We start from the raw sequence: 26,512 nt of genomic DNA on the forward strand, positions 1-26,512 counted from the left end.
TAAGGTGAAGGAACCTAGAGATACCGGAGACAAAAAAGATAAGCAAATTCAGGATAAGCCAGTTATTTATGCACAAAGGGAAACTGTAAAAGACTCAAGTACACAGAAAATTGAAACAGATGAACTGAGAAAAGAAACAGACACTATTTCAAGGAAGGACTGGGAAGATTACTGGAATCTAATCCCTAAACCTCAACGACACAGACGTAGTCGAAAAATATATGGTTTATCCGAAACCCCTCGGCTTATCAAAGAACTCATAAATGCTGAGTACTCTGAACAATCTATCAAGGAGGAAGATCTCGATTACCTGGTCAGGACCTCTCCAGATGACCAAATAAGTAGAGTACAAACAGGGCTTGAATTGGAGCCTAACATTGTTTCTCCAAGTGAGATCCATTATGAAGTAAAGTGGCCTAAGTCTGATATTAGCCGTAAAGAAGAAACGGTGTTAATACCACAGAAAACTGCAGTTCAAATTCAAAATGGGGATAGTAGTTCTGAATTGAGTGAAAAAGCTCTGACATTTAATAAAGAAGAATCTGAAAGTTTAGAACCACCGCCTCTGCGATACAGGAGGAAAAAGAAAGGACAGTGTTGGATGGAAACGCTTCAGGTGATGAATGAGCAGTTACAGGAAGCTTATTTGAAGATGCAATTGTCTGATGCTTTAGCAGACAAACCATCCTTCAAGATGGATATGGTTGTCTTTTAGCGATAATATATCGTTTTACCAAGTTTGCGGAATTGCAGTTTGGTGTTCTAACAGAAAGGGAAAGTTAGATAAGTGCCCTCTAATTCAAGTGGGTGATGAAGTTGTACTGCGACGCAAGGGAGTGCATCAAGGAGGAAAAATGTTGTCGGTATGGCAACCAGAGCCATGGATAGTTACTAATCAACTCTTTCAGGACATTCCAGTGTTTTAAATTCAGCGAAAAGATGGAACCAGAAAAATTAAGCGTATCCATCGCTCCTTGCTGACGTTACATAAGCCTCCTGCAGAATATGCTACTGATTCACCAAAGGATAAGAAGACAGCTCTATGTGAAATTGGTATGCCTCAGGTAGAGGAAATTGCGGAAGTATTGTGGGCTCTAAGGAATGCATGGTGTTCTACACCAGGGATTTTGGCTGATGACTGTAGCTTCGTCTCAGTGGCCCAATGCTGATTATGATTCTCCAGGGAGAATCCCAAATTTTGAACAAAAAGAGGTAAACACTGCTTTGACTGAGGAGGATTCAGTAGACATCGATGAGACCTGCACAAATGGACAGCCTATAAAATATCATGGATTGGAAGAATATACTCATTAAAGATGAATATTCTGCCACGTATCCTGTACTTATTTGAAACCCTCCCGATCCAAGTCCCTTCGGCTCAGTTGTCTAGACTACAATCTGCCTTCCTGAAATTTGTATGGAACCATAAACGTCCCAGGGACGCAAAAACTGTCCTACTCTCCTCAAAAGAACAAGGGGGGCTGGGCCTACCCCATCTAAAACATTATTATCAGGCAGCACATCTGCGACAACTGACAGAATGGTCAGATTTGAGGGTCTTTTGCAAATGGGCCATAATTGAAGCTACAGAGGTCTCCCCTTTGTCCTTGGCTTCTTTTATATGGACCACAGGTCCCCCTAAATTGATGAATAAAAACATACTCCCTACCATTCCATTTACTCTTAAGCTTTGGAAAACAGTAGCATCTTCTGCAGGCCTGAGATCCCAACCATCCCCTCTATATCCCATACTGGGCAACCCTGCCTTCCCCCCCCCCCCCCCCCCCCGACACTTCTCCCACTTTTATGGCCAGATGGTATCAATTAGGCTACTTCAACTTTAAAAACTGGATCGATTTTGCCTCTGATAAACTCCTTACCCAGTCTACTCTTAGAGAAAAAATGCCCTTCTCCCCCCTGATACTCATGGAGTTCAATCAAATCTCTCACTTCCTACATCACTACACTAAAGAGGCAACAACTCTTTCTTCAATTACTCCCTTTGAAAATATTTGCACACCTAGGGGACACCAAAAATGCCTCATCTCCCAGATGTACTCCCTACTTCAATCAAATTCAGGTTCTCTTGAAACCTCTCATTCCTATATGAATAGGTGGGAGAGGGCGCTCTCAACCATTATTGACAAAGAGGACTGGGAAGATATCTGGGAGAATGCTAAACACTCCTCTATTTGTACTCAGATAAAGGAGAACATACATAAAATTTTGTTTAGGTGGTATTTAACTCCAGAAGTACTCTAAAAAATGTACCCCAGCACACCTGACACCTGCTGGAGAGGCTGTTCCCACAAAGGCTCTCTAGAACATATTTTTGTCACTGCCCAGTAATCACTACTTTGTGGGAAGAGGTCCGCCAACTAATATTTTCAATAACGAATGTCTCGGTCCCAATGGATCCAATTATCTTGCTACTTGGCAAACCCATTCCAGGAGTGAATAAATCCTCCATGCACTTAATCACCCATATTTTAACTGCAACTAGACTCTCAATTGCCTCTACCTGGAAGAATATAGCTCCTCCTAGTATCTCTGATGTTAAGCTCAAAATAAATTGGATTAAATCTATGGAACAGATGACGGCTACCCTGAGAGACACTGAGGATTTATTCCACAGAATTTGGGATCCTTGGTCCACGACCACACCAGACTATATGCCCCCATGATTTCCCAGGGTTCCCCCCCCCCCCCACATAGTCCATAAGCACCAGGCCCTTCTCTTCCACATATATTAACAGTCTCTCTCCTCAACCTCACTAGGATGAGGTACCTGATCACTGTGCCCTACCTATTCCCTCCCCCTTTCCTTTCCCTTCCCTTTCCTTATGATTCACCTCTCTTCCCCTCCCCCCTTTCCTCTTTTTATCCTTCTCCCCTCTACTCCCCTCCCCCTTTCCCCCCTCTTTGGTTTAACCTCCCTGGCGGTAAGCCCATGCTGAGCACGGGCTATGCCACGCAGGAGGATTTCTCAGGCCCTGCTGGGCCGATTTGCACACTTTTTTTTTGCAACATGCAGCTAGCACTTTGCTAGCTGCGTGTGCACTCTGATCGCCGCCGCTCCGCGCTGATTAGCCACCGCCACTCACCGCATCAGGCCCCCCCCCAGACCCCGTGCGCTGCCTGGCCAATAAGTGCCAGGCAGCGCTGAGGGGTTGATCGGGGTTGATCGAGCCCTGGGCTCGCTGCATGATTTAAAAAATAAATAAATACAAAAAAAACTGCTCTGCTGCCCCCTGGCGGTTTTTAATAGTCCCACCAGGAGGGTTAATATCACTGCTAAAGATTCCTCCTATAGAACGTGAAGCTCTCTTTATTGTGTTATATATTTTTTACATAGAATCATGCATATGTTCATAGAATGGACTTAAGGTACTCGTCTTCATAAACTCACCGTTACCTTTATTCAATCTCTATCCTTCTACTTGAACATTGGATACAATGTCGGTTCTATTATCTCTGGACATCTCATGAACCTATCTTAAAGCTGTTGGGATTATGTCTGAGTCTGGTACTCCAGACTGAAGATGCTGTTAAATTTTATATTTACCTTCTTTGTTTCTAATGGGCTCTACGGACCCAATTACATTCTATGTTATGTCCACTTATTTCTATTTTGAATAAAATATAGTGTTACAAAAAAAAAAAAAATCTGGACAGAGTTTGTATGTCCTGTCCTTCTTATGTTTGTGTGGGCTTTCTCCAGGCACTCTGATTTCCTCCCGCATCCCAAAAACATACAGATAAGTTAACTGGTTTCCCCTAAAATTGTTCTTAGACTATGATGGACATATATGGTGGGGACTGGATTAAGAGCCCCTCTGAGGGATAGCTATTGACAAGACTATGTACTCTGTAAAGCGCTGCAGAAAATGCCATCGCTATACAAATACTAAATAATAATAATACATAACATGTTTTTGTATAAATGCAGGCTGCATTGTTATCCAGTCAGCCTCTCTATTCTTTTGCACAAGACCAACAGCCTAAATACTTGAATTATGCCTAAAGTGACATATGGTAGTAATATGTGAACATATAGTACTAATCCTACTTAGAACTTGCTTTGGAAGAGTTAATAAATGTGCTTTTTCTCTGCAGTCAGGAAAGTTCTCCTGATAACTAATTAGTGGTCATGACATTTATGTGTAGCTATGCAAATATTTCTGACAGCAATATAGTAAAGTTCAACCGGTCATTTATCTATCAACATTTATCTGTATTGGAGCTTAATGAACAGCCGTAATGCAAGTATTTAGTTAAATGTTCCCAAATTTCAAACCCAGGATTTCAACCTTTTACATTAACATAAAGTATATGGGATTTCTGGTAAGTACTTTATAGGAATAGTTCCATAGATAGCATTACTTATTTCATAAGTTTATTTTAATTTTAGGTGAGTTTTAAGTGGATTCTAGGAGCATACAAGCATAATGATGACTAATAAATAAGCTTCACTGTCCCTTCAGTAATCTGAGGGAGATGTAGTGTCCAGCCCGTGTTGCCAAACATCATATAAAAGATGACGGAGTACAAAGCACAGAGATGGTGATGAGCCCAAGTGCGCCCAGGTAATATTAAAATGACATGGTGAGGGGGAGGATCGGGCCAGCAGCGATCAAAGTCCGGAACTTTGATCTAAGGAGGCTGACGCTGTGCCAGATTTTATCCAGCAACAGCGCTCCCTAGCAGCAGACGCAACAGCTCCCCCTAGCAGCAGACATGTTTTCCTATGTTGGACTATGTCTGACATTGGGCTTCAACTGGAAAATGCTAATGTCTGGCATATTCTGACATAGGATTGGAAAGGGCTAATGTTTAGTAGAACTGTTATACCTTTAATATAGTTTAAAGTGAACCTTAACTGAGTAAAAAAGAAAAAAAGTTTCACTTACCTGGGACTTCCACCAGCCCCCTGCCGACGTCCTTTGCCCATGCCAGGACAAACCGATCCTCCGGTCCCCAACAGCCAGCAAGTTTCATTTTTGGAGACTATACTGCGCAGCCCGGGCCACGCGCATCCCTCAATTGCAATCCCGTCACCGTGGCCATCCTGCACATGCGAAGGATGGCCATGGCGACAAAAACATGAAAAAAAACTTGCTGGCTGCTGGGGACCAGAGGATCGGTTTGTCCCAGTGCGGGCACAGGACATCTGCAGGGGGCTGGAGGAAGGGAAACTTTTTTTTTTACTCAGTTAAGGTTCACATTAAGTCCTGTAAATCAGATTGAAACTCAATCGTACCACTGCCTTGCTAGTTTTGCACTGCTCAGTACTATCCATTACCTGTTTGATAAAACTCTTCCACCATATCTCTAATGAATGAACTGTCCAAAATGGATGTAAAGTTAATTCTTTGGACAGGTGACAGTGAATAGATTACTGAGAAATGTTATCATAGTTATTGAAGCTGCTAAAAAACGGAACAATGATAGCTTGATATTAGGATAAAGTTAAGGCAAACAGGGAATGTGAGGTGGGGCAATTTTTAATTCAAATTTTAACCTCATCGTGCACTATAAAGGCATGATACCAAGAATGTAGAACTGGAACTCTATGCATTGTGATAAGGTAGCATAATTAGACATTACAGTAGGGTGTTAGAGACCTCTACTGACGTATAAGAAAATTCAATTTTTTTTAGTGTTAGAGGGACCCTGAGCAGTGTATTAAAAAAGAAAACCGGATTTACCTGGCGCTTCCTCCAGGCCACCATAGCCGACAAGGTTTCCGGCATCCTCCTGGTCCGTTCCGCCAAAAACTAAAGGCTGAGCCACCCATGCGCAGGGCTCTTACAGCGGCCATTGTGATGAGGGCTGCGCAGCAGGGGTGAGCATGCGCGACTTCACCCGAAGTCGGCATGTTACTGGAGCCGCCAGCGGGACAGCAGAGGGGGCCAGGAGGATGCCGGAAACCTCGTGGGCTATGGTGGGCTGGAGGAAGTCCCAGGTAAGTCCGGTTTTCTTTTTTAATACACAGCTCAGGGTCCCTTGAAGTGTTTTTCTTTATACGTTAACTGCCCTTAAGAACCTATTTTGCTCTCCCAGCTATAATTGCAATTAATTGAGATGGATAAAAATTCTTAGTACAATGAACCTCTAAAGACTTAGTAATGGATCCATTTACTAAAGGAGGTATGCTGTGCACAGCAGAAACTGAATTTGTATTCACTTCAGAACCTATTCCTGTGCACACAAATTGCAAATCAAATCTTCTCTGAACGGGATTGGACGTTTGAAGTAAGCATGGCTTAATTTTATTGCAAATGAAAACATTTGTCCATCGAGAAATAATAAAGGAATAACACAGGGAATATGAACTGTTAATATTAAAATGTAAGCAGAGTTAATAATGAACCATATTCCTAAAGGAACCAGTCAAGTCAATGTGTTCATACTTCTTTCCTCTTTAACTAATGCGTTCAATCTTTAGAGAAGAGCTCCCTCTTGTGGGCAGCGGAAGAATAGCCATCTAGTCAATACAAGGTTGACTATACTGTATATTGTATAACCAAGGTTCTTAACGCATGGTACACATATTCCAAGAGGGTTGTCAGGGTCAATCCATTATATTTAGTTTTGACATGTAAAAAAATATAAAACTTTAATAAGTATTTTGAGTTAATTAAAATCCCCCAAAAATGCTTGCAAAGACAATTCCTAATAAATATGTATGTGCCAAGGGGTTTTTGAGATATTTAACACTGTAACGGGGTAAGTTCACATCAAAATTTGCTTTTTTAGCTGACGTTTTTTGTGGATGGATTTCTGCATGATACACATTCTTGAAAAAAATCTCAATATTCTTATGAAAATGTTTTGTCATACCCATTGACTTCAATGCATTTGGAGAAAATGTGTTTGTGTATACATGATATTTTGAAGCGTATTCTCATCTGTGCAAGAATGTGTTTTCTCGTGGCCATAGATTTGCTTGCATTTGGCAAAAGCGTTACACAAATCTTCATGAAATTTGTTATCTGTGTGAAAATGTGTTTTCTCGTGCTCTTATTTTCTGAATGTTCTAATTTCTGTAAAAATGTGACGTTTGGGACAATCCTGGCAAAATAACAATGGCCATCACTAGTAGGGGTACCTGACCCCTGGCCTCTTGCACACCACATGCAATTCCGATTCTGATTTCGATTTTCAATTGATTTTCACATGCGATTCCGATTTTTAATCGATACTGCATGCTGCATTTTTCTGCATCTTTCTTTTGGTAGCATCCAGGAAAAAAATGAATCACAAATCGGAATCGAAAAAATCGGATTTGCAGTTTGCAGGGAGCATATAGTGATAAGTACAAATTTTGCATAATCCTAATTTTGCATTGTAATTCATAATAACGATGCAAAATCGTAACATACAATTTAGGAAAAACTCATAGTTAATTTTGTTAGTAACCACAACCAGGATCCGTAATTGCTCAATTACACATAATTTTGTGCCAGCGGGCTATTGCGCATGCTGGCCTCGATCACTCTCCCTTAATTGGGAGCATTTGGTGCATGTGCAGTTGTAATTATTTCAAATTGTGCAAGCGAAGAACTCTATCCTGCCGCGCATGCAATCGGCTTAAGGGAAAAGAATGGAAAGTGTAACGAATGGCGCCAAGGCGGCTGCGGTTAACAGCGCTACCACCGCAGCTGCCTCCGCCTCTCAGTCTGTAGGTATCCCTGCTCCTCGGGCGTCTCGTGCACGGAGGACGGGTCTGTCTGCCGCACATAAGGCGCGCGCTCAGCAGCAGGACCTTTCTGCGGGGAGGAGGCTAGTCAGCTGACCTGAGGATCGGCTGACGTCAGAGTGCACGCTCCCCTCTACTGATTGGCTGAACGTAGGGGGCGTGCCTCAGAGACTCCTCTGTGCTCTTAAGCCCTGTACCTTTACTTGGAACTTGTCTGCTGTTGCGAATACCTCGTGTTAGCGATCAGACCTTTGATATCTATAATTATAACTGTTGGATTGTATTGATATTGCTGTGTATGACTTCTGCCTGTCCTGACTCCTCTTTGTTTAACGATTCTGTACCTCTGCTCATCTGATCTTGTTGCCTACCCTTGCTAGTACCTCACTCGGATTCTGCTTACTGATTCTGTACCTTATCTGCCCATCTGTTGCCAATCTGATCTGTCTGACCACTCTCTCTCACCAGTGAGCCCTTGTCACTGGTGAGGTGTTTCTCTGTGCTGATATCTGTTACCTCCAGCTTCTCTGGTGAGCCTACCGCTGAGAATCTATCAGAAACTTACTGTTTGCACCAATCACTTCACCTTGTGCAATAAAGTGGTGACTAAGGTCACGTTCCACACTCCTTGTGTTTACTATATTTGTATTATTGGTGATTCTGCAGATCACCACATAATCAGATATAGTATCTGTATTATTGGTGATACTGCAGATCATCATATAATCAGAACTCTGTTATTCCGCTGACACCAATTGTTACATAACAGCAGACCAGAATGTCTATGGAAGCACTGTGTAGTCAGGTCAAGGCTTTGAGCACGGCGGTTAACGATCTAACCACCACAGTCAATGCACAACAGACACAAATCAATCAGTTGTCTGAGGCAGTACGGGCACTACAGACCCAGACCTTACCAGTGCAACCCCCTCTAGTTGGGGAACCTAGAATGCCTCTCTCAGAGAAATTCTCAGGGCATATGTCAAATTTTCGGAACTTTAGAAACCGATGTCTTTCTTATTTCGAAATGCAACCTGTATCTTTAGGCTCTGAGAACCAGAGAGTAACTTTTATTATTTAAAACCTTGTTGTCTGGGGACTCTCAAACCTGGGCCTAGAGTCTTCCTAGCGGTCATGAAGCACTGTGTTCTGTACAGGAATTTTTTTAAACTATGGCGATAATCTATGACGACCCCGATATCGCGGTCACTGCCGAAAGGAAACTAAAAACTCTCCGACAGCGTCATAACACTGTTGAGACCTACGCATCAGAATTCAGGAAATGGGCAGTGTCGGCTAGATGGGGACAATTTGCTCTATTAGATTGCTTCCTGTCAGACCCGGTATCAGATGTGATGCTTTGCCATCCTGAAAGACACTAGACGAAGCAATCGCCCTGGCGGTTAAGATTGATCGCCGTATCCGCTACCAGAAGCAGAGCAGATCAAAATTTTCTGTTCAAACTGTCCCTATCTCTATTTCCTCTCCTCCTCCTCAAGACAAACCGATGCAGATTGGTCATTCTAAGTTGACGGAGATGGAAAAGAGCAGGAGAAGGAAGGAGGGGCTTTGTCTGTACTGTGCTGAGAGGGGCCATCTAGTGCAGAGTTGTCCTAAGAAGTCGGAAAACTTCTCCGCCTAGGTGTAGCTAGAGGTACTACCCTAGGCGAGCCAGTTTTACCTCTATCTGATAAAAGATTATTACTGCCTTGTTCTATAATGTGGGGAGATCAAGTTTTATCTACCCAGGCATTTATAGACTCAGGCTCTGCAGCTAATTTTATTGACTTGGATTTTTCTTGTTCTTAAGATGGCCACCTCCACCGTGATTCTTGGTATGCCTTGGTTACAAAAACACTCTCCTCAGATAGATTGGAGCTCCGGCCAATTGCTAAGCTGGTCTCCATTTTGCCATCATCACTGTATGGAGAGAGTTGCTGTATGTGCCACCAAGATTCAGATAGAAGGTTTACCTCCACAGTTTGCTGGCTTTTCAGATGTATTCTGTCCCAAATCGGCAGACAAACTTCCCCCTCATAGGAGTTTTGACTGTCCTATTGAATTGAGACCGGGTACAATGCCCCCCAGAGTTCACCTATATAGCCTGTCAGGTCCAGAAAAGCTCGCCATGCAGGAGTACATTAAAGAGAATTTGGCGAATGGGTTTATCCGCCCTTCTAAGTCTCCGGCATAGGCGGGATTCTTCTTTGTACAAAAGAAAGATGGTGGGCTTCGCCCTTGTATTGATTAAAGGAAGTTAAACAAAATTACCATAAAAAATCGTTACCCACTTCCTTTGATTGACGATTTATTTTCCCAAATCACTGACGTCTGAGTCTTTTCTAAACTGGACCTGAGGGGGGCATACAACCTGGTACGCATCAGTCAGGGAGACGAGTGGGCACTACGAATATCTTGTCATGCCCTTCGGGTTGTGCAATGCCCCGGCCGTCTTCCAGGAACTCGTTAATGAGGTTTTCAGAGAGGTCTTGGGTCGTTTCGTTCTGGTTTATCTAGATGACATACTGATCTATTCTAAGAATTTGTCAGAACACCGTGAGCACGTTAAGTTTGTGTTACAGAAACTTAGACAGAATTGTTTGTACGCTAAACTCGAGAAGTGTCTATTTGAAGTGTCTGAAGTACCTTTCTTAGGATATATTATTTCCACCTCTGGTCTCTCTATGGATCCCAAGAAGGTGTCTGCAGTCCTGGAGTGGCCTCAACCCACAGGGTTGAAGGCGCTCCAAAGATTTTTGGGCTTAGCAAACTATTACAGAAAATTTATCAAAGGGTTCTCTTCTGTGGTGTCCCCCCTCACTGACCTTACTAAAAAAGGGGCTGACACTTACAACTGGTCACAAGAGGCTCATTCCGCCCTTTCTTTGTTGAAAAGTTTATTTTGCTCCGCCCCTATTTTGCGACATGTGGATGTCACCTGCCCATTTATTGTGGAGGTGGATGCTTCAGAGGTGGGGGTTGGGGCTGTGCTGTCTCAACATTCTGGGTACCAAGGCAGACTGCACCCCTGTCAGGGGCATAGCAATAGGCCCTGCAGCGCCTGCGCCCGTGGGGGGGCCCGCTCGGGGCCGTTTTTTGGGGGCTGGAGGGGTGGTAGCATGAGGGGAAAGCCTTGCCCACAGTCGGCGGGGAGAGGGGAAGTTCCCCCCTCTCACTCACCTCGGGGCTCTCCCCTCTGCGCTCCCCTTCAGCTAGTTAGTGTGTGGGCAAAGGCCAGTGGGCAGCGAGCGGCGGGCAGATACATACCTTCTTCCGTGCGTTCCATCGGAGACTTCTCGCTCTAGCGGCTGACGTCACTTCCGCTTCCGGAAGTGACGTCAGCCGCTAGAGCGAGAAGGCGGCGATGGAACGCAAGGAAGAAGGTATGTATCTGCCCGCCGCTCGCTGCCCACTGGCCTTTGCCCACACACTAACTAGCTGGAGGGGAGCGCAGAGGGGAGAGCCCCGAGGTGAGTGAGAGGGGGGAACTTCCCCTCTCCTCGCCGACTGTGGGCAAGGCTTTCCCCTCATGCTGCCACCCCTCCAGCACCCAAAAACCGGCCACGAGCGGGCCCCAGGGGGGGAGGGGGCCCGCTCTGAAAATCTGCAGGGGGGCCCGGTGGGGCCTAGTTACGCCCCTGACCCCTGTGCTTATTTTTTGCTGAAGTTTTCTCCAGCTGAGAGAAATTACGATATTGGAAACAGGGAACTGTTGGCTATCAAACTAGCTTTCGAGGAATGGCGTCATTGGCTCAAAGGAGCCGAGCATGTGATTACAGTCTACACTGACCATAAGAATCTAGAATACATCAAAGGGGCCAAGAGACTCAGCCCCAGACAGGCCCCTTGGTCCTTATTCTTTTCGAGGTTCAGATTTATAATTACTTACAAACCAGGGAACAAAAACATCAAAGCAGATGCCTTGTCCAGATGCTTCGAACCCGAGACAGTACAGCCTTCAGCCCCCGTAAACATCCTGCCTGACAATATAGTGTTGGCCGCCACAGAAACATGGGATGATTGGCTGGTCACTCTGAGACCTTACCAGCAAGAGGTCCCAGAGGGAATGACTGACAGGGTTCTGTTTGTACCCCTGCACTTTCGACTGCAAATTTTGCAGCTGTTTCATACGCATAAAAATGCAGGTCATCCGGGGATATCTAGGACACAAGAATTGTTGTCCAGATGTGTTTGGTGGCCATCACTTGCTCTGGATTGCAGAGAGTTTGTGAGAGATTGCACGATATGTGCCAGGATTAAACCCTCCAGGCAAGCTCCTGCAGGAACATTACAGTCTCTTTCTGTACCTGAAGAGCCATGGACCCACATATCCATGGATTTTGTGGGTGAACTTCCCAGGTCTGAGGGAAAAACTGTCATCTGGGTGGTAGTGGACAGGTTTAGTAAAGTGGCTCACTTTATCCCTTTGGAAGGATTCCCGTCTGATCAAGAACTGGCAGACTTTTTCATTCAGAACATTTTTCGTTTGCATGGTATACCTGAAAATGTGGTGTCAGACAGGGGAGTCCAGTTTGTGTCAAAGTTCTGGCGTGCATTTTGTCATCATCTGGGAATGAACCTGTCATTTTCGTCCGGTTACCACCCACAGACCAATGGCCAAACCAAAAGGGTCAATCAATCGTTAGAGCAATTTCTTCTGTGCTATGTGGCAGATGCTCAACTTTAGTGGGCAAGGTTTTTGCCCTTTGCGGAATTTGCACACAATAACCTCAGGAATTCTTCCTCGGGTTTCTCCCCCTTTCAGGTGGTCACGGGTAGGTTCCCCAAATTTTCCCCTTTGCCAGTGGTGTCTTCTCTGTTTCCTGCTCTAGAGAACTGGCAGGCATCTCTGAAGGAGATCTGGACCATGGTCAAAAGTAATTTGAAAAAGGCCTTTGAGATTCAAAAGAAACATGCTGATAAGAAACGTTCCCTGGAATGGGAGTTTGTACCAGGGGATTTAGTATGGGTCTCTACGCGGCCGTCATATGGTTTTGAAACAACCCTCAGCTAAGTTGGGGCCCAGGTTTATAGGCCCATACCCTGTGTCCAAGAAGATTAAAGATGTGACTTATACAGCTGCTCTGCCATCTAATATGAGAGGTGTGAAGTCTTTCCATGTGTCATTATTGAAGCCTGCTGTGCATGTGGATTCCTCCCCCCCCCCCCCCCCTGTGGTTATTGATGGAGAGCCGGAGTATGAAATTGAAGAGATTCTGGATTCTCGTTGGGTACGGAATTTAGTGCAGTATCTTGTTCATTGGAAAGGGTATGGGCCTGAGGAGAGATCTTGGGTGCCGGGTCATCGTCTTCATGCTGAGGAGTTGAGGCAAAGGTTTCATGAGTTGCATCCTGGAAAACTGTGTAAAGCGTGTCCGGAGTCCACGCCTCAAGGGGGGGTTACTGTAACGAACGGCGGCGAGGCGGCTGCGGTGAACAGCGCTACCACCGCAGCTGCCTCCGCCTCTCAGTTTGTAGGCAGGGCCGGTTTAAGCAACAATGGGGCCCCAGGGCAAAGTAAACCTGGGCCCCCCCCCCCCAACAGATACCCCAGAGCAAAAATTGGCATTAAGGGATCTTTTTTGCAGCTGGTATAGTCAGGGTTTGAAGTCCCAATCGGTCGGAGCTCCACATTCTGGCTACCCCAGCCTGCATGGTGGACAAGGAGTTAAAAAGTTTCAGGAGGGGGGACCCCACATAATTTAAAAAATAAAAAAATTCCCACACTCTAAAAAAAAAAAAATTAGGAAAATAGGAAAAAAATGCCAGGGATCTTCATACAGCCATATTGCGGCTGTATAGCGATCCCTGGCCAAAGCGCTGCGGCTGCGTATGGACCCCCTGGAAACCCTGTCAGGAAATGTATTGCTCTTTCTTTTGATACATGTAAAATTACACTACCGTTAGATACTAAAAGTGACATTTACCGCATTTAAAAGTATACTTTTTTCCTTCGAAACTTTAAAATCGATTTTCTCAAAAACTATAAGGTCTTTTTGAAAAATGTTTTTTTTCCTCTTATTCCCGATGATCTCCTTAACATATCCTGCAAATTTAGGGTTTCTAGAATTTAAGGTGGATTTGCTACTAACCATTAAAGTTGGCTGGTTTTGAAATGTGTATTTTTTTTCCTTTGAAACTTTAAAATCGATTTTCTCAGGAACTATAAGGTCGATTTGAAAATGTTTTTTTCCTCTTGTAGGCACTGTGGGCCCCTACAAGCTCTGGGGCCCTGGGGCAGCTGCCTCCTTTGCCTCTATGGTAGCGCCGGCCCTGTCTGTAGGTATCCCCGCCCCTCGGGAGTCTCGTGCACTGAGGACGGGTCTGTCTGCCGCACAGAAGGTCGCATTAGCGCGTGCGCGCGCTCAGCGGCAGGACCTTTATGCGGGGAGGAGGCGAGTCAGCTGAGCTGCGGGTCGGCTGACGTCAGAGTGCACGCTCCCCTCTACTGATCGGCTGAAGGTAGGGGGCTTGCCTTGGAGACTCCTCTGTGCTCTTAAGCCCTGTACCTTCACTTGGAACTTGTCTGCTGCCTGTCGCGAATACCTCGTGTTAGTGCTCAGACCTTTGATAGCTATAATTATAACTGTTGGATTGTATTGATATTGCCGTGTATGACTTCTACCTGTCCTGACTCCTCTTTGTTTAATGATTCTGTACCTCTGCTCATCTGATCTTGTTGCCGACCCTTGCTAGTAGTAGTACCTCACTCGGATTCTGCTTACTGATTCTGTACCTTATCTGCCCGTCTGTTGCCAATCCAATCTGTCTGACCACTCTCTCTCACCAGTGAGCCCTTGTCACTGGTGAGGTGTTTCTCTGTGCTGATATCTGTTACCTCCAGCTTCTCTGGTGAGCCTACCGCTGAGAATCTATCATAAACTTACTGTTTGCACCAATCACTTCACCTTGTGCAATTGTCAGGAGCCTGAATGGAGAAACAGGGTTTGACCACAGTTTGCAGTACACAGACACTGGAACCAGGAATTAAGGTGCAAAAAATAATGATTTATTGCAAATGCAATGGAGCACGCATACATGCAAGCGTAATGCAGTATCACACAAACATATGTGCAGCACACAATATATACAAATAACCCGGGAAGCAGTGACAAATATGTGTAACACCTAACTATCTATCTATCTATCTAAAGTGCACAATAATATATACAGGAAATATATTCACATCAATCGCAGTACAGACAGGGATCAGGCAGAATATCAGAGTCAAACAGGAGAGCAAAGTCAGCAACAGGTTATCAGAAAGCACAGTACCAGGGATTAGACAAAAGCAAGGTCTCAGACAGCATAAACAGGTTTGGCAACAGGAAGGCATACATAGGAATCAGGGCAAGGAACAGGAACCAGGGTGTCCAGAACTCAGACCTGGGAACATAAAGTTCTGGCCATTAGCAAGGGGAAAAGGCAGTCCTTAAATAGTCCAAGTGATCAGCAACCACAGGATGCAGCTGGTGGTGAACAGTTTTAATGAGAGCTCCCATGAAGCCATCCAGAGGCCAAACAGGGAACTGCAAGTCTTTGTGAAGGCAGTAACAGGCCACCTGCTGGTGGATGGTGGAGGTTCAGGATAAGGCAAAGTCCTCAGAGCCCTCTGCTGGTGGAATAAAAGAAGTCCAGGACAGTCCTGTTCCATGTTGCCACCAGCAGGCAGAAAGTGACAATACAAGGTTCCTGACATATCCCCCCCCTTAAGGAGCGGCCTCAGGACGCTCCACCATGATCTATTAACCCTACCACCAGGGTCCCAAGAGGTGGCAGGCAGCAAACACCTTGGCAGAATGGATAACAGGTGCCAATGCTGGGTGGGCAGGGAGGGAAACAAAAAATAAAACTTTGCAACTTGGTCTGCATGAAACTGGAACAGAAACTGGAAAACGAAAATATCAAACATAACAGCAGGCTGGTAGGTATCAGGCAGGATCCAAAAAAAAGCAAACAGAACACTGGATAGTGGATACCAAAACTGGGCGGGCAGGGAGGGAAACAATCTGAAAAAATAAAACATGAACTGGACCAGCTGTGCAATGAAAAGTTTCAAAACTTGGACCTCAGGAAGCTGGAACATGGATTGGAAATCATCAGACAAGGAAGCAGATAAAACAGGAGACTGGAGGACATCAGGCAAGGTATCAGGTTGGCAGGTCTCAGGCAACATAGCGGACTGGCAGGCATCAGGCTTGAAAACGGGTTGGCAGGGTTCAGGCAGAGCAGGAAACTGGCATGCATCAGGCTTGGCAGGAGACTGGAGAGGATCATCAGACTGAGCAGGAGATTGGAGAGGATCAACAGGCTGAGCAGGAGACTGGAGAGGATCAACAGGCTGAGCAGGAGACTGGAGAGGATCCTCAGGCTGAGCAGGAGACTGGAGAGGATCATCAGGCTGAGCAGGAGACTGGAGAGGATCATCAGGCTGAGCAGGAGACTGGAGAGGATCATCAGACTGAGCAGGAGACTGGAGAGGATCATCCGACTGAGCAGGAGATTGGAGAGGATCAACAGGCTGAGCAGGAGACTGGAGAGGATCAACAGGCTGAGCAGGAGACTGGAGAGGATCAACAGGCTGAGCAGGAGACTGGAGAGGATCATCAGGCTGAGCAGGAGACTGGAGAGGATCATCAGGCTGAGCAGGAAACTGGACAGGAGCATCAGGTTGAGCAGGAGGCTGGACAGGATCACAAGACTGAGCAGAAAACTGGACAGGCTCAGGCTGAACGGAAAACTGGCAGGCACCAACATGCTTGGCAGGAAACTGGCATGCATCATCAGGCTGAGCAGGCGACTGAAGAGGATCATCAGGCTGAGCAGGAGACTGGCAGGCACCAACAGGCTTGGCACCAACAGGGCAGACAGCGGTTTTGGCACCATCAGGAGCGTTGGTAACAAGAGTCTGTGAAGGCTGGACAGGAGCAGAAGTCTGTGGAGGCTGGGCAGGAGCAGAAGTCTGTGGAGGCTGGGCAGGAGCAGAAGTCTGTGGAGGCTGGGCAGGAGCAGAAGTCTGTGGAGGCTGGGCAGGAGCAGAAGTCTGTGGAGGCTGGGCAGGAGCAGAAGTCTGTGGAGGCTGGGCAGCAGCAGAAGTCTGTGGAGGCTGGGCAGCAGCAGAAGTCTGTGGAGGCTGGGCAGCAGCAGAAGTCTGTGGAGGCTGGGCAGCAGCAGAAGTCTGTGGAGGCTGGGCAGCAGCAGAAGTCTGTGGAGGCTGGGCAGCAGCAGAAGTCTGTGGAGGCTGGGCAGCAGCAGAAGTCTGTGGAGGCTGGGCAGCAGCAGAAGTCTGTGGAGGCTGGGCAGCAGCAGAAGTCTGTGGAGGCTGGGCAGCAGCAGAAGTCTGTGGAGGCTGGGCAGCAGCAGAAGTCTGTGGAGGCTGGGCAGCAGCAGAAGTCTGTGGAGGCTGGGCAGCAGCAGAAGTCTGTGGAGGCTGGGCAGCAGCAGAAGTCTGTGATGGCTGGGCAGCAGCAAAAGTCTGTGACGGCTGGGCAGCAGCAAAAGTCTGTGACGGCTGGGCAGCAGCAAAAGTCTGTGACGGCTGGGTAGCAGGCCGTGTAGCAACAGGCTGGGTAACTTCAGACAGGGTGGCAACAGGCTGGAGAGCTTTAGACAGGGTGGCAACAGGCTGGAAAACCTCCGGGGTCTGGGCCGTTGGCTGAGCACCTGGCTGGGCCGTTGGCTGAGCACCTGGCTGGGCCGTTGGCTGAGCACCTGGCTGGGCCGTTGGCTGAGACCCCGATACAGTCTGTGCGGGCTGGAGCGGAGCCTGTGTGGGCTGGAGCAAAAATTATGTAGACTGGATGCAAGATTCTGCAGAACAAACGGTTGGATTGGTTTCTGGTATATGTAAAATCTGCAAGAGTTGTGAGATAAAGGCTAGAGTCTGTATAACTTGTGTCACAGGAACATTGGCTGGAGGCTGCACCAGACAGGAGTCGGCTGGAGGCTGCACCAGACAGGAGTCGGCTGGAGGCTGCACCAGACAGGAGTCGGCTGGAGGCTGCACCAGACAGGAGTCGGCTGGAGGCTGCACCAGACAGGAGTCGGCTGGAGGCTGCACCAGACAGGAGTCGGCTGGAGGCTGCACCAGACAGGAGTCGGCTGGAGGCTGCACCAGACAGGAGTCGGCTGGAGGCTGCACCAGACAGGAGTCGGCTGGAGGCTGCACCAGACAGGAGTCGGCTGGAGGCTGCACCAGACAGGAGTCGGCTGGAGGCTGCACCAGACAGGAGTCGGCTGGAGGCTGCACCAGACAGGAGTCGGCTGAAGGCTGCACCAGACAGGAGTCGGCTGGAGGCTGCACCAGACAGGAGTCGGCTGAAGGCTGCACCAGACAGGAGTCGGCTGAAGGCTGCACCAGACAGGAGTCGGCTGGAGGCTGCACCAGACAGGAGTCGGCTGGAGGCTGCACCAGACAGGAGTCGGCTGGAGGCTGCACCGGACAGGAGTCGGCTGGAGGCTGCACCGGACAGGAGTCGGCTGGAGGCTGCACCGGACAGGAGTCGGCTGGAGGCTGCACTGGACAGGAACTGACTGGAGTAATGGATGCTGTTGGAAAGTATTTGCGTTTTGTTTTATGAACCAATCTGGAAACAGGAACAGGTTCTTGTGAAGTAACCGGAAATTGCCATGACCAAGGTGTGGATTTGATGGCAGTTTGTAATTTTACAGGCTTTTTACCTTTTACAGGTTCTGAGCTCTGTACATGGTTGGAGATATATGGAGGGTGAGCAGAAGGAGGAGAGTGGAAACAGGAAGAAAGGATCTCACGCCAGACAGTAACCAACATAGAAGCAAATTCACGCTTACAGAGCTTATGCAGCATCAATGACTCAGTTGCATGTATACAGGCAGACACAAAACCTTCACTTTTCTCACAGTAATAATTAATAAATCCTTCTCTATCTTTTCTCAGAAAATCAAACAAATCATCAATCAGTTCAGAGTCAAAAATAAAATTAAATTCTTCCTTGCTGGAAGACTGACATTGGAGCTGTTTAACTGCAGTGGACTGGGAGTGAGTGGTATTCAGAGGATTAACAGAAGGAATATCTAAGGGCAGGATCTCTGAATAGGCAGCAATTAAGGCAGCAGCTGGTTCATGCTTACAACCTTTCTTACGCATTAACTTTTCCACGCTATTCTTACAACCTGAGACAAAATCAGTAGATTGTCTGGAATAGAATTCAAAGAAAGCACTTCTATCCCTCTTCAGATATCTATAGTACATATCTACCTGTTCAGATGTGAAATCAACATTAACTGGGTTTTGAGCAGGTAAAGCAGAAGCTACAGAACATGATGCAGAGACAATTCTCTGCCATGCAGTCAGCAAGAAGGAGGCTTTCCCATACTTGCATATTCCCTGATTGATCAGAGTCTGGAGGGAATCTATGCAAGCTTGAACAGTCTGCTTGTTTTTGTTTGAATAATAATCAAGAAATCCTGCTCGGTCACTCTCAAACAAATGAATCAGAACTGTTATCTTTTTATTGGTAAATGGAGGCAGGTAGTGGTCTCCTGGAGTGGGAAATGCAAGATCATACCACAGTTTGATTATGCATTCAAAATCAGGTGCATAAAAAGCTCCATCTTTAATATAACCATACACTTGGCTAATAAACTTTAGCAACTCTTCTCTGTGGTAGTTTGCAAAGAAATCACGACATTCATCCTCTGCATCCTCAGCCAATAATGCATAATAATCCAGATCTTGCGGACTCATTCTGACAGACAACAGATTCTCAGTATCCTGTATAACTGCAGTGGTCAGTAAATGTATGGCCAGAACTTTCTGTCAGGAGCCTGAATGGAGAAACAGGGTTTGACCACAGTTTGCAGTACACAGACACTGGAACCAGGAATTAAGGTGCAAAAAATAATGATTTATTGCAAATGCAATGGAGCACGCATACATGCAAGCGTAATGCAGTATCACACAAACATATGTACAGCACACAATATATACAAATAACCCGGGAAGCAGTGACAAATATGTGTAACACCTAACTATCTATCTATCTATCTAAAGTGCACAATAATATATACAGGACATATATTCACATCAATCGCAGTACAGACAGGGATCAGGCAGAATATCAGAGTCAAACAGGAGAGCAAAGTCAGCAACAGGTTATCAGAAAGCACAGTACCAGGGATTAGACAAAAGCAAGGTCTCAGACAGCATAAACAGGTTTGGCAACAGGAAGGCATACATAGGAATCAGGGCAAGGAACAGGAACCAGGGTGTCCAGAACTCAGACCTGGGAACATAAAGTTCTGGCCATTAGCAAGGGGAAAAGGCAGTCCTTAAATAGTCCAAGTGATCAGCAACCACAGGATGCAGCTGGTGGTGAACAGTTTTAATGAGAGCTCCCATGAAGCCATCCAGAGGCCAAACAGGGAACTGCAAGTCTTTGTGAAGGCAGTAACAGGCCACCTGCTGGTGGATGGTGGAGGTTCAGGATAAGGCAAAGTCCTCAGAGCCCTCTGCTGGTGGAATAAAAGAAGTCCAGGACAGTCCTGTTCCATGTTGCCACCAGCAGGCAGAAAGTGACAATACAAGGTTCCTGACAGCAATAAAGTGGTGACTAAGGTCACGTTCCACACTCCTTGTGTTTACTATATTTGTATTATTGGTGATTCTGCAGATCACCACATAATCAGATATAGTATCTGTATTATTGGTGATACTGCAGATCATCATATAATCAGAACTCTGTTATTCCGCTGACACCAATTGTTACAGAAAGACAGTGAGGGACCAGGACAACTACAGGTGGCTGGAAGAAGTCCCAGGAAAATAAAACTAGGGGCTTTATTGCCACTTTAGGTTGCCTTTAATGTGTACCATAGCAAAATGACATTTAAACGAATTTAAAAAACATTTTTCCTTTGAATTTTTAACCACTTATCGCAGCCAAGGCAGTATATCTACGCCCCACTGGTGACTATTTCTGGTTCCAGGGACGTTCAGTAGATATACATACCTTGTCGCGCCGCTGATTTGCGCGCCCCTGCACTCTCTTTTCAGGATCTGCTATCAGACAGATCCGTCAATGGGAACCTAGTTCTCATTCATCGATTTAAGTGCCGGTGTCAATGATAACCAGCATCAAGGAGATGCTGTGTGCTCATTGACAAGTGGAAAGGGAAAATATACCTGCGTTACTTCCTGTGAGCAAAACACGGCACATTAGGGAAAAACTGAAGGAGGACTTCTTGTGGACAAAGAGTAAACTACACCCTAATACAGTACATTACATGCAAACACTTTCCTTTCCTAGTATAATTAACCCCTTAACTCCCCCCACTCTCTCATAGTTACCAAAATACAATATTTGTATTATATTAAAAAAATACGTAAAAAATACATAAATAGTTACCTTAGTAGGGGCAAGAAGGGGGTGGGAAAAAGTTTGTCAATGATGATCACTACTATTCAAAGCATCTATAGAAGTGATTATTGCCAGCACAGGACCAATAAAGAGTGAATAGTGTGGTTGAGGAAGGGCCTCTCTGGCCAAGAGCCCAGGTGGGCACTCCCTATTGCAATGCTAATGAATAGAATCAATCATAAATTGATCTTTTCTGGATTCTCGTCTTCTTGTTTTGGGTCAAAGGGCTATAACAGGGGCTTTAAGTGTACCTGTGAAAAAAAAATGCAAAAGATAGATACTTACTTCAGTCCATAAGCTTCCCCCATCCTCTTTCACCACACTGACTCAATGCTGGAACCCTCTGAACATGAATACTCTGAACCCTCTGGAACTCTCGGAACATGAAAACTGAACAAGAGCAGCTCCATGCTACTGTGCAGTCACAGGCCATCATTGCACTTGCACAGTGCAGGCACACTGTACAGTCAAGAGAGCCGCTGTGAAGAAAAAGAGGGTCCTGGTGAGCAGCGGTGGGGTGAAGGATCAGGGAAGCATCTGTATCATCTATCAGATGTTTGCATTTTTCTTCCCTCACAGGCTTTATTTAATTATAGCACCCCCCCTCCCCCCAAGACCATTTATGTGTTAAAGGGGAGATAAGAGGTCCCCTCTATCTTCCTCCATCCATCCACATAGCAGGAATAGCAAAGCAGTACAGTGGAGTACAAAACACAGCAGCATCCCTCTGTAAGGCTCCCAGTGGCATGTGCCATGCATCTGAGGCGGGGGCCAGACAGATGAAGGCAGGCCCTCTTAGATCCCACCCCCTGTGGTGTCTGTGAATTAAATTTGGTAATTGCCACCAGGGTTGGCCTTTGCCCTAAGCAGTCACTCAGGGCACCACAATATTCTCCTCCAAAGGGACACTTTAATTGCCACAAAGCTCTGCTCTCACAGGCATATTGTAAATTGTACAGCACCACAGAATATGTTGGTGCTTTATAAATAAATAAATAAATAATAATAATATGTCTGTGTGCAGCTGGCTGTGGATCCTGGAGAGGTGGGCTTCTTTATCTTTATCCCCCCACTATTTTGCTTCAAAACATATACTGAGGGGGCTCTCTGGCTACCTAAATGGGGGGCTTTCTGGCTACCTATAAGGGGGGCTTTCTGGCTACCTATATGTAGGTTCTCTGGCTACCTATACTGAGGGAGCCTTGTGGCTTTCTATACAGGGGCTCTCTGGCTACCTATACTGAGGGTACTCTCTGCGTACCTTTGCTTGGGGGAGGGGGGCCCTCTTTAGCTACCTTTACGGGGAGGGGGGGGGGGGGCTCTGGCTATCCATACTGAGAGGTTCTCTGTCTATCTATACTGGAGGGACTTTTTGGCTACTTATACTAAAGGGCTTGGCTTCCTCTACTGGGAGGCTTCCTGGCTACCTATACCGCAAACGCCTTCTGGTTATCTATATGGGGGCACTCTGACTACTTATACTGGGGCACTATCTCTAAAGCAGCCCATACACTCAGCCGATTTTCTGGCCGACCGATCGATCCCGATCGATCGATCGATCAATCGATTGCAAATCGGTTGGCCAATCGACCGATCGACGGCCGATTTCGATCGATTTCGATGGATTTCCATCGAACTTGCAGGGTGGAAAATTTAGGTCGATCTGATGAGATTGCTTATCAGTTTACATTGGCCTTAATGGAAATCTGATGGCAATAAAAAAATGCCATCAGATCGAATTTCAATAGATTTCAAACTGAAATCTATTGGAATTCTATCCTGGTAAAAATTTTTTTAAAAATGCATCAGATAGATCATCAGATGCATTTCTTATCTATCTGCTGCCAATCTGACGAGTGTATGGGCACCTTAATTCTGAGGAGGGCCCTCTATCACCACCTATACTTAAAGGGGAACTGAAGTAAGAGGTATATGGAGGCTGTCATGTTTATTTCCTTTTAATCAATACCAGTTGCCTGGCAGCCCTGCTGGTCTATTTCTCGGCAGTAGTATCTGATTAAAACCAGAAACAAGAATGGAGCTAATCTTGTCAGATCAGACTTATAAGTCTGAACCACTGAAACACCTGATCTGCTGCATGCTTGTTCAGGGGCTATGGCTAATAGTATTAGAGGCAGAGGATCAGCAGGGTTGCCAGGCAACTGGTATTGTCTAAAAGGAAATAAACATGTCAGGTTCCATATACCTCTCTCTTCAGTTCCCCTTTAAGGGTGCTCTATGGTTACCTATAGGCTACCTACAGTGGCTTTCATATGTATTCGGCCCCCTTTAAAGTTTTCCACATTTTGTCACATTACTGCCACAAACATGAATCAATTTTCTTGGAATTCCACGTGAAAGACCAACACAAAGTGGTGTACACGTGAGAAGTGGAATGAAAATCATACATGATTCCAAACATTTTTTAAAAATAAATAACTGCAAAGTGGGGTGTGCGTAATTATTCAGCCCCTTTTGGTCTGAGTGCAGTCAGTTGCCCATAGACATTGCCTGATGAGTGCTAATGACTAAATAGAGTGCACCTGTGTGTATTCTAATGTCAGTACAAATACAGCTGCTCTGTGACAGCCTCAGATATTGTCTAAGAGAATATTGGGGGAGCAACAACACCATGAAGACCAAAGAACACACCAGACAGGTCAGGGAAACAGTTATTGAGAAATTTAAAGCAGGCTTAGGCTACAAAAACATTTCCAAAGCCTTGAACATCCCACAGAGCATTGTTCAACCGATCATTCAGAAATGAAAGGAGTATGGCACAACTGTAAACCTACCAAGGCAAGGCCGTCCACTAAATCTCACAGGCCGAACAAGGAGAGCGCTGATCAGAAATCAGCAGGGACAGCAGGGACAGGGAAGCTGGTCACAGTTGATGGGAAGATGGATGGAGCCAAATACAGGGCAATTTTGGAAGAAAACCGCTTGGAGTCTGCAAAAGACTTGAGACTCGGGCGGAGGTTCACCTTCCAGCAGGACAACAACCCTAAACATAAAGCCAGGGCAACAATTGAATGGTTTAAAACAAAACATATCCAAATGTTAGAATGGCCCCGTCAAAGTCCAGATCTAAATCCAATCGAGAATCTGTGGCAAGATCTGAAAACTGCAGTTCACAAACGCTGTCCATCTAATCTGGCTGAGATGGAGATGTTTTGCAAAGAAGAATGGGCAAGAATTTCAGTCTCTAGATGTGCAAAGCTGGTAGAGACATACCCTAAAAGACTGGCAGCTGTAATTGCAGCAAAAGGTGGTTCTACAAAGTATTGACTCAAGGAACTAAATAATTACGCACACTCCACTTTGCAGTTATTTGTTTTTAAACATTTTTGGGAATCATGTATGATTTTTGTTCCACTTCTCACATGTACACCATTTTATATTGGTCTGTTACGTGGAATTCCAATAAAATTGATTCATGTTTGTGGTAGTAATGTGAAAAAATGTGGAAAACTTTAAGGGGGCCAAATACTTTTGCAAGCCACTGTATACTGGGGGGGGGGGGGGGGGGATCTCTGGCTACCTATACAGGGGGCTCTAACTACCTATACCGGAGGGCCTGGCTGCCTCTACTGGGGGGCTCTCTGGCTACCCATACTTCGGGAGCCTTCTGGCTATCTATACAGGGTCTCTCTCTTATATTGGGGCACCATGTCTAATTCTGGGGAGGGGCCTCTATCACCACCTATACTGTGGGTGCTCTCTGGATACCTGTACTAGAAAACACCCTCTCTTGCCACATAATACTGGGGGGGGGCCCTCTCTGGCTACCTATACCGGGGGGCCCTCTCTTACTACCTAATACTGTGGGTTCCTCTGGCTATCCATGCTGGGGTGGGTGGGGCAATAATCTGGCTACATGTACTTGTACATCTATCACCTACAGGGTTGTAGGGAACCTAATACTGGGGACGCCTCTGGCCTCTGGCATCACAGTGTGCCTGAGTCTGCAGGTGCGGGGGCAACTTTTTCAACTTTGCCCTGAGAGCTATTAAACCTAGAAACTGCCCTGACCCCCTCTGTCCATCTACCATCATCATCCTCAATAGCATCACTCTCTCCCTTTCAGGCCCTCAATAAGACGCTCTTTCTGCCCACCCATCCCCTTGCATCGTCAATATCCTCACTGTCTCTCAATCACACTCCCAACCATATTTGATCTCACTCACTCTACAGCACCCTCCCTTTTAATGAATTTTATCAGTGTCTCCCTAAATATCCAACAGTGATAGAAGAACAATGAAAAAAACACTTAAAATATCACAATTTGAGGATATAAAATTCAGGATGTAAAGAAATAATTTTAATATCGGTAGACTATTAAATGTCCAATTTAGTCTGCAAAACCAAGCCTGTAGAGTTCCACGCCTAGTCCCAGTCCAGGAATAATACTTTTATTTTTCTCATCTTTTACCTCTTTCGAAAAACAAAACAGAAATACAACAAAAAAACGGCATATTACTTATCCCCTCCCCCCTTCCCCATAAACTGCATATTACTTATCCCCACATGATCAAGAATTAAGAATTCAACAGCAAAGGCCTCAATGTGCAACACACATTTACATAAGAGTAATATAATGTGCAGTTTAGTGACTGTGACAAATGGTTAACATAGTTTGCTGTCTCACCATTCTTTGACCACTAGATGGCAAACTATGACCTCTTGTTAATTGTCAGGTTTGGAATTGAAAGTCATAATACAGTAAAAAGTACAAACAAAAGTAAAAGTGGTGGCAAACAGCAGAGATCGGGGTTTTGGCACTGAGTGCTTGTAAACACTTGCAGCTGTACGTTTTACAATTTAAACTATAGCTTGGCTGAAGACTCTTATACTGGCAGTAGCCACACACTAGCAGACTGACCTGGGAGATTTTTATTAGAATATTCAAATGTACTGAAACATAGATATACTTAAATATTTTTATTTTTCTGTTTTGTTACATAAATCTACCATTTAACAGCCACTGTGACTTTTCCTTTTTTATATAATTTTATCAGCGCCTCACTGAATACTCAACAGTGATAGAAGAACAATGGGGAAAAAACACACAGAAACAGAAAAAGTAGCACTTGAAAACATAACTATATACATTTTATTTCTATCCTTCAGAAATATTTTTCTTAGGCCCGGTTCACATTAGCGGTGGCCGTCCGGAATCGCCGTGCCGGAGCCGCACCGCTTGCAGAACGGACGGAACGGACGCACGGCATAGCAATGAAAGCCTATGCGTCCGTTCACATGCGTCCGTTCTGCCGGACCGGAGCCGGACCGGATCCGGGCCGGATCCGGACTCCGGCCTCCGTTCCAACATGCGCTATTTTTTGATCCGGCTCCTCCGGCAGCCGTATCCGGGGAGGAGCCGGACTGCACCATCCGGCCAATACAAACCAAT

This window comes from Hyperolius riggenbachi, chromosome 1, assembly GCF_040937935.1.
Source record: "Hyperolius riggenbachi isolate aHypRig1 chromosome 1, aHypRig1.pri, whole genome shotgun sequence".
Taxonomy (NCBI): domain Eukaryota; kingdom Metazoa; phylum Chordata; class Amphibia; order Anura; family Hyperoliidae; genus Hyperolius; species Hyperolius riggenbachi.